This window comes from Pinus tabuliformis, chromosome Q (assembly GCF_031772625.1).
Source record: "Pinus tabuliformis cultivar Carrire ecotype Pingquan chromosome Q, CPIR1, whole genome shotgun sequence".
Classification (NCBI taxonomy): Eukaryota; Viridiplantae; Streptophyta; class Pinopsida; order Pinales; family Pinaceae; genus Pinus; species Pinus tabuliformis.
In genome coordinates this window covers 676232747-676244744 of record NC_142296.1, presented here as the reverse complement: position 1 = coordinate 676244744, position 11998 = coordinate 676232747, and the positions used below count along the sequence as shown (strand labels likewise).

Here is an 11998-nt window from a genome sequence, read left to right as displayed (position 1 = left end):
TCTCTCCATAAAACTATGTGTGTTGTGTATACAAGCCAAAAGCATTGCTCGAGGAAACATTGAGTTTCAATCTATGCATTACACTGACCTTGAGGGCCAAGTGTCCACCTTTGGCATAGAAGTCACCTCTTGTGATAAATGACATTGGAATTTGTTCTATATATAAAATACCTATGGTATCCACCTACGTTGTGGATAGCCATCAATTTTGAAACAGGTGCCCTTGTCTAGACCTACTCCTTGATTCGCTAGAGTGTCTCCCTATTCATTGTTGTGTCTTTTCATATTCATGAGGTTTGGCTCCTTAACAGTGCCTTTTCATATTCATGACGTTTGGCTCCTTAACTTATTTAAGGAGGCAACTAACTAAGGCTGATATTGTAATGGAGCAAGCATTGTTATTCAAAACTCTCCCACCTCTGATATTATGGGTCTTGGCTCTACTAGAATGGTGTTGCTAAATGTTGTCTTACTCGTGTCCTTGTTAGCTGGTAGGACTTGAAAAAGTATGTAATCATCTAAGTGTTGCTTGGAATTGGGCAAGGAGTGGGGATGGGGAAGACAGTGATTATCTTAAAAATGGAAGTACGAAGACCCAATGGCTCTCTCATAAACAAAGTTGGTGTCCATGTTAGCTGGTACGACTTGAAAAAGTATGTAATCCTTTGAGTGTTGCTTGGAATTGGGCGGTGAATGGGGATGGGGAAGGCAATGATTGTCTTAAACATGGAAATACAGAGACGCAATGGCTCTCTCACAAGAAGAGCCAACCATCACTAGTCTAGGTACAGGAAAAATATGGAAAAGGGAGTCCTGGTACTCTCTTAAAGAGGTTATCATAGTAACAGATAGATGAATTTACCCTGCTCTTTTCTTACTAGATTTTTTTCTACAAACTAGCCATCTAGGGCTTGGACATTATTGATTCAATTTCTAGTTTTATTTTCACATCCCAAATAGTGGCAGATGATGACTTCGTAATAAAACAAACATGTTTGATATATTGGGCTGAGAAGTTTACTCACTGTCTATCAACCAACTAATTAAGTTATCTATGCTTGTAATTGTAAATGGATCTTCCACCTAGCACAAACTTTACTTGTAGTTTATTAAATCCATTGGTATTTTCTTAGGTATCAGACACCTAGTTCATTCTCGTCTGGGAAATCAAGTATGGTACATAATTTGATTAGAAATTGTGTATGATGTTGGTATTAAAAGTAAAATAATCAACTTACCCACAAATGCTCGAAGTTTCTAAACTAAAAGATATTAAAAGAATAAAATACATAATCATCCTTGCCTCTTCTAGAGACAGTTGATTGCATGTCACTGTATCTTGTGAATTCACATTTACTATATATGACTCATATTTAGATTACATGGCCCAGTGAATTTGGCCACAAGTTCTTGTAGTATTTTGCAAACATTGCAAGGTATGCCACAAGTAACATTAGAACAAGTCAAATTGTCGGCCTCTAGCCATTGTCACTTTTGAAATAAAATTTCCTTTCTAGTAGCCAAACATTTCTCTTCCACTTAATCAGTGAGAAGTGGATCAAAACATTTGATCTACCTCACTGTCTATTGAGGGAACACCACCATTTGAAATATTTCTGCTAAAATATTTTGACCTTTGTTGAAATAATATAACAATGCAATTAAAACTACCAATGTTGCCTCTAGTTTCTATGGAAATTTCATTTTTCTATCCTTCCCCACTCACCATATAATCTCATTGATCTATTGAAGAAGAATATTTGTTATCCTCTATATAGAAATATATAACTTGTATTTGTAAAATTCAGTGCCCTAATCTTTATTATGAAGCAAGATGATGTTTTCAATTTTTAGTACCATATAATTTCGTTTTCAAATTCTCCTACCCTTCCTTTCCTAGTTCTAACACCCAAAACATTGCACTGACTCGAAGAACACTAGAAATGATGCAATCATCATATTCTATGTAACCACATCTCTTGAGATATTTTGTTAAGATATGTTGTGAATCCTCTAGAATCATGCATAATTATTTAATGGTATCATGCAGATCCATTTTAGATTGGATAGACCCCTTCATTGTTGTGTATATACGTTATTTTCACTTTTCATGAGTCCAAACAAGTTAACATATATGCATGTATACTTATTTAGACAATTGAACTAGCCACCACTGTTATTATTTACACCTACCCTAAATAGACCTGTATTTGCTAACTCACCACCTAGTACAACCTTTCACAACAATTACTAGCCCCACCATTACACGGACATCCCTTGCTAGATAGTAGATTGTAACAATATCACAAGCCAATTTTTTTCCAAACATCAATATCTAGACTTGCTTACATGCCAATGTGTATACTGGTAATCCATTCTCTCTACTAATACTTGGTAACTTACTAGGTTGGCAAGTAACTATGATTTATAGTGTGTAGCATTCCCATACCTACACTGAAATGTACCCATGCTACATGCTTTACCATCCACTTTTATTCCTAACAATATATAGCATTTACTTTGCAGGTGCCATGGTTGTTGTTGAGTACAAGGATCATAACGGGAAAAGATTATTCTATGATGAAGGACCCACCGATGATAACAGGCTTTTCAAAACATTTGTAGAGGTTGAAGACAAACATGAAGGCTGTGAGGCATATAGAATGGTAAGTCCCACATCATGCAAATTGCCATTAGATAGAAATCATGATACAGTCTCTTTAACCCAAAACACTGGCATTGATTTCAACAAAAGGACAATTGGGCCTTTTGCCTTAAGATCTAGTAAGATTTGTCTTGCTCATTAGGTTGTGATCACAGAATATAACATTACAGCTTGCTAATCGTCTTTAATATTTGAATTCATTAACTAAGCCACCAACTAGGAATTGTGATTTTAATAAGAGAAAAGTAAGTTCTTGGCTGTGCTAATAAATTAAAATTACATGTTTATTATATTATATAAATATAGCACGCACATAAACTTATATATTAATTTCTATAATATATAATGGAAAACCTCATCCAAACCATTTCAAAAGATTTGAATTTGAATTGAACCTAATCATTCTCAAACTTGAATTGTGTGACATAGCCTTTAATTGAAATTCCTTGAAGTTGAGTTTAGCACCAACTTTTGAAGTCAAGTTAGTGGATATTATCATATAATACAAACAAGGTAGACTTTTGGAATGCATATTGATTCATTCAAGGATGGAACTTAAGGCCCTTGACACTTCCCGCTCTTATTGGTCAAGGAAGCTATCAACGGTAACACTTTGTCCATAGATACAATATTTTTTGTATTAGTCTTGTGTTTTAATTGTAATATATGACACATTTCCTTTTCTTTAAAGGGAAGAAACATTATGTGAGATTGAAGGGGACAAGAATTATAAAGGGAAATCTAGAGTGAATTCTAGCTTGGGTGGAGAGATATATAATGAATTACATCTCGACTTGAAGAAGTGAGGTTGAAATTTCTATAGTAGTTAGTCCTTTTTAATCCAGTATCTTGAATTTTGGAAGTTGTTCTAGTGATCAAATAAGTTGGACCACCAATTTCTAATCATATTTAATATTTGAAGTCATTAACTAAGCCACCAACTGGCAATTGTGATTTTAATAAGAGATAAATAAGTTGTTGGTTGTGCTAATAAATTATAATTACATCTTTAGTATATTATATAAATATAATACAAACATAAAATTATATATTTTTCTTGTTTAGTAAAATATTTGCCAAGACTTTACAAAGTTTTATAAGTAATTGAAAGTTTTATAAAGTTTAAGGCCTAATTTTTTAATGCCTAAAACTTTAAAGGGCGCTAGCTCAATGGAAGAGCACCTGCTTTACAAGCAGGAGGTTGGTGGTTCGATTCCATCGTGCCCTGATATCCATATGGAATGGTGACGATCAGTTTTTGGTGACAGAGGCTCTTTTTCCCATCACCAATGAGCTTATGGTGACATCTTTCGACCCTCACAAAAATATGAAATGGTGAAGGTCAATGAACGTCACCATATATATGCATCAATAATGATGACCATGAAAGGTGTGTAACCATAAACATTGTTGTTGATATGTAATGATAAAGGTAATTGTTTGTCATTATAGTCATTATTCATGACGGACCTTGAATGTCACCACAACACCTATATTTTTGGCAATGCAGATTTTAGTGACGGTCAATGAACGTTACCATATATATGCACCAATAGTGACGGACATGAAAGATCTATCACAATAAATCATTGTAGTTCATACGAAATGGTGACGGTCGCTATCTGTCATTTTAATCAATATTCGTGACGGCCTTTGAATGTCACCATAACACCTATAACTTTGGCAATGCCACCTTTGGTGACATTTATTTTTGGTGACCGAGAGTATAGTTTGTCACCATTGCTCATATGAAATGATGATGGTATCTATCCGTCATTATAAATTAGTATTGGTGACACACTTTGAATGTCACCATAATACCTATGCTTTTGGTGATGCCACCTTTAGTGACATTCAGTTTTTGGTGATGAAGGCTCTTTTGACCATCACCAATGAGTTTATGGTGGCATTTTTCACCCCTCACCAATGTCGTTTTTTCTTGTAGTGAATTAATGATGCACCCAAATAAAATGAATATATGACTAAGTTAGTCATTTATAATGATTATTAATGAAAATAAATGAAATGAATATAAACTACTAAATTAGTCATTTATATAATGAATATGAAACTACCAAAAAAATATAAATTACTACTGCAAATGTTTAATTTTTCATTATAAATTACATTTAAATTTTTGCATATATACGACTATTAGTATCTAATCTACAGTATCTTATAACATGAAAAAAATTTAGTCGTATTTCTTTGGTCATTAATTGGTTTCAAACGACAACTAAAATTTACATATATGTGACTATTAGTACCTAATTTACAGTATCTTATAACATGACCAACATTTTAGTCATATTTCTTTGGTCATTAATTGGTTTTCTCAAATAATCATATAGTAACATATTTTGTTGTATATTTGATCTTTAATTGTGGCAATAAATGACTAAATCAATAACTAAATTAATGACCAAATTTATGACTAAATATACTGCTAGATGATAAAATTGAGACAATCAATTAATGAATAAGCTAAACACGACTAAAATTTGGTCGCGTTATAAGATACTATAAATTAGCTACTATTGGTCATCGACTGAAAAATAGTCATTTATATGCAAATTGTAGTCATTGTTTTAATAACTAATTAGCCATTTTGTACTAGTGATAAGATCCTTACACCGTCACCAAGTCTATGGGTGAGAATTATTTTGAGGATAGTCATTGGGCAATTTATATTACTTCGAAGATATATGTTAGGATGATTTATGATTGATTGGGTGCATGTCTAGAAAGAGTTCCTTTAAGAGAATGAAAAATATGATCACACCATTACTAACATAAATAATTGGGATATCCTACTTGAATGATACTAGGTAACTACACAAGAGATTTTAATAATGACATTTTTAGGGTTTGTTTTATATCAAGGTATGCGGATCATTATGTTTTTTTTCCAAAGCATGTACATATGACTAAATTTTTTAAATAGTGTGTCACTCTAATATTATTTCTCTTACATTCTCCTAGGTTATAATTCAAAACATCATAGGTACTAAAACTCATGAAACTCTTATTTTTTTCTCTAAATATCTATAACTCTCAATTGTGCTACTCATAATATTCAACTTGCACTATTGTTAATACTACTTCCTCTAATTCCTATTTTTCCTCCATAAGTAATCTAACTACTAAGTGAACTTGAACCATTATTAACAAGGTAGTGTAGTGTTACCTAATTGTATTTAAGAAGCAAAAGGCATGGGGTTAGTACGAGGCCAACATTGCTAATGTCTAGCTCCATGCCCACTACTATGTTCTCATCCTCCCTAGATAGAAGGGACACATATGTCAGCCTTAGAATATGGTTTCCCATTAGATCATTTGATTCTTTCTCATCCACAACACAATTCTACATTGTATCCAACCTATCACTTTCTAATCGCATATCTCTCGTAACCCCACTCCAATGTGTTCATTAGACCTCATTGAGATGCCTTGACTCGTACTCCTTATTGATGTATGTTTATCACCAAATCTTTGTTTTGCAAACATTCACTGGTTAACTCACCTTTCCTATTCAAATTCTCCAAATCTCTCATCCTGAATTCACTACTCCCTTCCTAACTAATATCATTTTTTAACTCCTCGTAGCTTTCTTCATTTTCTCAAATCTAGTTCAACCACCACTAGTTATTTATCTCTACATCCTGAAAGTTTGTTCAACTTTCTCTTTAGCGTTTGTGTCCTCTATGGTCATTTGGTCCTTTGAGCTCTCATGTTTTTTTTACAATAACATGCTCAGTGGGTTAGTAGGAAACAAGTTTTCCTTCACCAACAACATTTTTATCCTTGTAGGGTTTGTGTTCACCAATCTCTCTCAAAACCCATTCTAAAATTGGTCCTTAGATTTTGAGTACAACTAGTACAATTCTACTACAAACTAGATACAATGCATCCGTCCATTGTCTGCTCTCCCTAAAAGACTATTGCTTGATTAACCAAGTGATCACAATGCTCCAAAGTTATTGGATTTAAGATTCAACTTACTTGTCTTCTTGTCTCCTCAATGGTGACGTGGGATTCATCAAGCATATTCAACCATTCACACAAACTCACTAGAAAACTCTATACATAAAATTTCAAAGATGTCTTCATACATGAATGTCTTCTTGAATTTTTCCATTCCCCAACAAAATAATGGAGCTTCCTCGTTAGAAAATATTTTATTCTATCATTAGAACAATCTTACACTTGTGTTTTAGCTAGTCATTCCTTCATTTTCCTAAGGCCTCAAAATCATGTCGTTGTCCCAACAAAATAACCATTTCTTGGCTTTAATTGGTAAACTAAGGTCCACTTAAGTGTCCAACAATCATTGTACTAGTCTAGCATTAACATTATCAATTCTTGAAGCAAGGACGACGTCACTTGAGGAGTGTTACCAAGGCATTAGATAGGTGGGGATCTCTACATAGTGAATTTATCATGCCGTGATGGATTGCTTTTAAGTAACATTCCATATACATTCATTTAACACTATGCAATCCAACAACAACCATAATTTGGTGTTTGATTATGCTATGACATTAAATTAGATTGTTGTAATTGATATTAATAATGGAGAGAGATTCAAACATTAATTTAAATATAAATCATAACAACATAACATGTATATAAATCATTGTGGAGCTTATGAATCCAAAGTTGAATATAGCTACTTAGAATGTGATTTAGACTCAACTAGTTGTTAGGATCGACAAGAAAAGCTTAAGAGTAGGAAGTGAGTTTAGGTTAGAATTAGGATTTGATCTTTAACTATCACTAGGATCATCTCTGAGCTCATGATCAAGAACATTTTTTTGAAATAAAAGTTTCAACCTATACCTTCCATTAAACTTTCAAAATAATTTTCTACCTCATTTATAATATTTGTGTAATAAATGGTAGCTATCAAATCTTTTTTCAATCACATTTGTAATATCCATTTTTAAGATATGTTTTTGAATCTAAAATTATGATTTTTATAAATAATTTTGACCTATATTTTTCACATATATTATATTGGTTTTTTGGACAAAATACTTTTCAACTTATTATCAACCTAATTCGTGACCCGTATATAAAATATGGGTGCATCACAAAGTCACACAATAGGTTGAAAAAACCTTTTCGTAAGTAATTTCAAGGTGCAATTGAGGCATAAAAAAAGGCTTATGGTTGTAGTGCTAGCTAATTCTCTTCTACTAATTAACCATAAATTTGAAGATGATCAAAATAAACACCATGAAAGGGGAATCAATTGTCCTTGGTGAAGAGACAAAGAGGTTTTAGATGAGCATAGAGGTCGGGTAACTAAGGAATGTTTCACCCATTAGTTAAATTGATCATTAGTTATTTGAGAGGCACATTTTAATATTCCAAGTTATTCCTAGAAAACATTCAACATATTGAACTCTTTATGCCTACACTAAAGAGAATTAAAGGGAATAAAATCCCTAAGGAATTGTCGACCATAGTAGGGGAAGATCTTCCTTATGTCGTGTAGGGAAGTGAAAGAGAGTGTCACTGATATCTGTGGGTTAGATTATATGTGTAATACTTTTTAATGAGTGAAGTAATAATTCCATGAGAGAAATGGGTTGCGTTGAGTGAGTGGGAGGCTATATCTTACATTGAGTTTCCCTAGTGACCTCATAACCGAACTTGGGGATGGCATCTTGAGTGGATGCCTATGACTGGGAGGAAAATTGTTCATATGAAACTAATTTCCTTGGACCATTCTTAGTTAAAAAACAAATGTCTATGAAATTTGATTGAATATTATTTGTTGTAATAAATTAAGATGGATTATGCATGTTATGTGTGGTTAAATTTAATTTAAACATAGATTCTTGGTTGCTATGAAATGTTAATGAATGCTTGTTTAATCCCATTGCATTTTTGTTATTACACCTAAGTGTGCATTTAAATGAATTAAATACCTCCTTAAGAAAACCATATTTGTGTTATAATGGTGAGCGGTCCCTCAAGGGACGAATGGCCTATAAGTGGCTACCCATCTATGGCTGAAAATGCATGGGATGTAAATGCCACATTACTTTTTCTACCCCTTAAAAGTTTTGACTTCTTACTAATTTTTAACTATCACTTTAACTAGTGCAACCAATTTCTTAAGTAGGCTCACCATTTTGTTTTTGAATTTATCTTGCATGTTTGCATTTCATCCATCCCATCATAGAGTCATCTCCCAAAAACGCAAACAACATAAATATGACATATCCACAATCTTGAGTTTTCTTAGTCATTCAATATCCAATATTAGATAAATTGGCATAATTTCACTGTAGCTCCAGGGATAATTGAAATGATCCCTTGGACTCAAACATGTTCTTAGGTTTAGCTTCAAATACTACGATTACTTTTGTTCAAGGCCTGATTGTTCTACCAAATTTAATTTTGATTACATTGGATTAAGAGGTGGAGAATGAAAATATAGTAGTTAAAACCATGATTTTTTTGTGCTTCCATGTTAAATAAAGGCTACTTTGTTTAATTGTTTGCTAATTGGTTAACTTTAGACAAATATGTTAACATTATGTCTATAAAAAAGCAAAGTTATAGGTTCTTTTTTCCACTATTGATATATAATGTAAAGTCATAGTTAATTTCCTACCTTATATTTCCTTACTATTTGCTACTTAAAATTTGATTGAAATTTAATTCAGACATTCCTTATAATCTATAGATAACTATTTATCAAGGTTAAAAATAATTCACAAACTTAATGATCTATTGAATTTTCAACTTTGACACTTATGGGCCATGGATTTATGTAGCTAACATCCAGCATTCACTATTAAGGTTAGTCAGGTTTTGGACTACTAATGGAGTCATTCTCCCAAGTTATATTTTCAATAATTGGTGATGAGTGATTATAAAATGTATTTGTGATCAACCAGTAAGAAGCCAATCATGTTTTACGGTAAGCCAATCGAGTTTTAGGGCTAACTATAAGATGTTTTGGTTTTGATTAAGTACTAATAATTCAACTAGGCTTTGGGGGTATGGATCAAAGTGACCATTGTAGGCAATTTCGGAAATGTTTCCTTGAAAGTAAAACACGATTGGTACCATTTGGAGCAAGTCGCCATTGAAAATTTATTTAATTAAGTTGAACTTTTACCCATGGGCCATTACATTTGGGTATTAGGATGTCAGTATGTGGGTGATTCAAGGTTGGTGTTGGTTATAGCTCTCAATTTCTGTTTGTACAATTTTATAGCCATTGAATTTTATAACTTTCTTAGATAAGTATACCATATGTCTGTTTTGGCTATGGTTGGTTATTTTTTGTTGTGAATTATTCCTTCGTGATTTTTTTTCTTATTTAATGAGCTGTTTTGTAATGCGAAACAAGAAATTATTGCCAAAAAATTGTTCTACATGGCCTGGCTGACTCGCTATTTATTGAGAATGTTGTGATTTGGCCGAGTCATTAGTGATATTTTCCATAAATTCTTTTGACAGGGCCCAAACCTTTTTGTAAAATGTTTTTTTTAGGATAATTTTTGCTCAGCATTTGATTTTTCCAGTGAGAGTTAGCTCAATGTGCTAATAGAGGGGAACATGGTGTTTAATCAGTAATAGAGATACTTACTTGGATTAGGAAATGAATTAAAAATAAATCAAGTCATGTTCATTTTTCAAGGTTCTCCGAGATTTTGCTAACTTTTCTAATTGTTTCTAGGTTCTTCCCATGTCAATTGAACCTAATGTAGTTATCCTCGAACATGAGTTCTAGAATATTTTTGTTAATATATTCCTAGTGATATCCTCGAAAAGGTAAATGTTTACAAGATATAACGTTGTTGGAAAAACATTTGTAGTGGCATTGCTTCAAGCCCATTTATTACCATGTTGTTTAGTATTGTAGGATTCTTAAGTCAACTAGAAATTATAAAAAACTTCTTGAAAATTCTATAATTTAGTTTATACATCAAGCATTTTTAAAAAAATATTTGTGAGGTTTATGGGCTTTTTGGTGCTTATAATTTCAGTAATTAGATTGATCATACTGTACTTGTATTGTACAGAAATTTTGCTGAATTTCATACGGCTGTGGAATTTCATTACTGCACAATCCAATGTGGTTGAATCTTGCTGCTATGGGGCCTTAGATCAACTATTTTATTTCTTTTCAAAGTTAGATTTTTTAGTTTTGTATTATGATATAATTTAATAAGCTTTAGTGTCAAGGGCTCATATACAAAAATTCAATCTAGAAAGAATCCCTGTCAGCACATTATATAGAGCAATGTGTAATGAGACCTTATAGGAGCATGGTACCATGTATAAGATCCTAAGTAATAGGACAAGTCCGTTACGGGCCCCATGTCTATTGAGCATGTGATGCACTAGGATGTGTGTCCTAAAAATTAATACTTGATGTAACTTTAGCTGATACCTTAAGAAAATTGTCCAACAACATTTATACATTTACAATACAATTTCTGAAGCTCTGCTATCATCATTAAGCAATTTAACTTGCGTCTTGTCCTTATGAACTAGAAATGGAAAAACTAGATGTGAGCTTCACGCGATTTAATGGTTCTGTAGTCATGTTCCTGAAAGTAAAATACCTACCTCCACCCAAGAAAAGTAGACCAGTATGTCATCCTAATGGCTACTCATACCTCTAGCGTTCTTGTGAACTCCATGATTTTGTGACATCTTACTAAAATAGGTTGGTATTATTCATGGTGATAAATAAAATATACATGTATGTATGATTCTATGCACTAAAATGCTAAATCATCTCATGGAGGCACATGAAATACGTAAGTCAATTGCTACATTAATTTAATACGAAAGAATCACCCTCCATGTGGACAAAATTTGGCATTTAACTACAAGATATACATTTCGTATTTCCAAGGACGATAAGGCAAGAGACTAATTATTAAGCAACCCATTAATATATAGAACATTCATACAATTATGGAATACTATAAGGCATTCCATGCATACCAAATCTTATCACCAAAGTGGCATACAGGAAATTAATCAGTACAAAAAGGCATTCATTTATGCTCTGCATTTAATCATAGCATCACCCATTGAACAATAGTCACTATACAGGGAAAACCTAGGAAGATGTGCATCCAAATCATAGTGAACCGTTATGCAACTTCTATAATAATTGCACATAACCCTTAGTGGCAATTTCAGATATAGCATTAAAAAAGAACAACATCCTTCCATCAACAATTCATATATAGCAGCTGGTGGCTTGTATACATTGAGACTATGTAATATGGGTGAAATAGTAGAATCCCATGTGAAATTATCATTCCAACATTTATCCATCAATACTTTATA

The 11998-nt window shown here is 32.7% G+C and overlaps 1 non-coding gene and 1 pseudogene across 1 annotated transcript; both read left to right on the top strand.

The window, feature by feature from the left end:
- Positions 1 to 2531: 2531 nt before the first annotated feature.
- The window catches only part of LOC149221348 (DNA gyrase subunit B, chloroplastic/mitochondrial pseudogene), a 51203-nt pseudogene continuing 41736 nt past the window's right edge, over positions 2532 to 11998 (top strand).
- TRNAV-UAC (transfer RNA valine (anticodon UAC)) lies at positions 3822 to 3893 on the top strand. The gene has a single exon. It is a non-coding gene; the product is annotated as a tRNA-Val (tRNA).